Raw genomic sequence first — 924 nt, 5'->3', positions numbered from 1 at the left:
TGAAATAATTAGGAAGCCAAAAAAACACTCTTTGGCAGAAAACTGTAAGTATAGTCTTATAACCATTGAGGTGAAAGAGTTTATTTGGTTTTATTAATCATCATCAAGCAACTTTGAGACTGAGTGCGAGCCTTGGGAATGAAAATACAAAAGTCTACAATAGAAGCCAGATGCGGTGGTGTGCGCCTCTAGTCCCAGCTACTTGGGAAGTGTAAATGAGAGGATTGCTTGAGCCCAGGAGTTTGAGACTAGCCTGGACAACATTGACTCTGTCTCTTAAAAAAAAAAAAATCTATATTAGGAACATCATTATGATAATAGTTTCTTATATTTCCTGAGCCATCCTCCTCTGAGGAGGGCAGCACAAATAGCCCTTGTGTTTAATATTCAACATCATTTAACATTTTATTACAGGGAAACAGTTTTTAGTATATTGATACAATTCCATGAGCTATTTTCAAAAACCAGAAGAAAGGGAAAAAATGAAGGTTTGGGAAGGACAAAGAATGCTGACCAGCAGTTCTAGTTCTGATACCAAATATCCCAGAATCACCTGTGCTTTTAATAGCATTTTATTGTTTTAGCTTTGTGGTGGCCTGTTGATGTTTTGTGCAAGAGGACTGTTCACTCATGAATCTAAAGTTAGAGGAAGTACAGTATTCTGGGAAGAGGTTTAATCTAAGAGGGTGAATTGAGGGTGAGAAATTTGCTGGGTTAAGGACATCTCTGAATCCTAGTTGTGCTTACTTAGGTAGCACAGTTAAATGTCTGTAGTGACCCAGAAGGTCACGTAAATGTGGATAATTTTCTGAACTTATACTCTGAATCACAGATGTGACTGACCAGTAATAAAGTCTGAATGTACCTTATCTTTTAGCTGAAACTTAGTATTAACTCCATAAAGAATTTTTCCATTAAGAAAAA

General features: G+C 36.6%; 1 protein-coding gene across 1 annotated transcript in view; it reads left to right on the top strand.

The window, feature by feature from the left end:
- RBM27 (RNA binding motif protein 27) overlaps positions 1-924 on the top strand; it is an 85,536-nt gene that overhangs the window by 58,920 nt on the left and 25,692 nt on the right. The window lies entirely within an intron of this gene.

Source organism: Propithecus coquereli, unplaced genomic scaffold (assembly GCF_000956105.1).
Source record: "Propithecus coquereli isolate 6110/MARCELLA unplaced genomic scaffold, Pcoq_1.0 Scaffold58, whole genome shotgun sequence".
Taxonomy (NCBI): domain Eukaryota; kingdom Metazoa; phylum Chordata; class Mammalia; order Primates; family Indriidae; genus Propithecus; species Propithecus coquereli.
The sequence above is the reverse complement of the archived record's forward strand: the minus strand, read 5'-3'. Positions and strand labels throughout refer to the sequence as shown.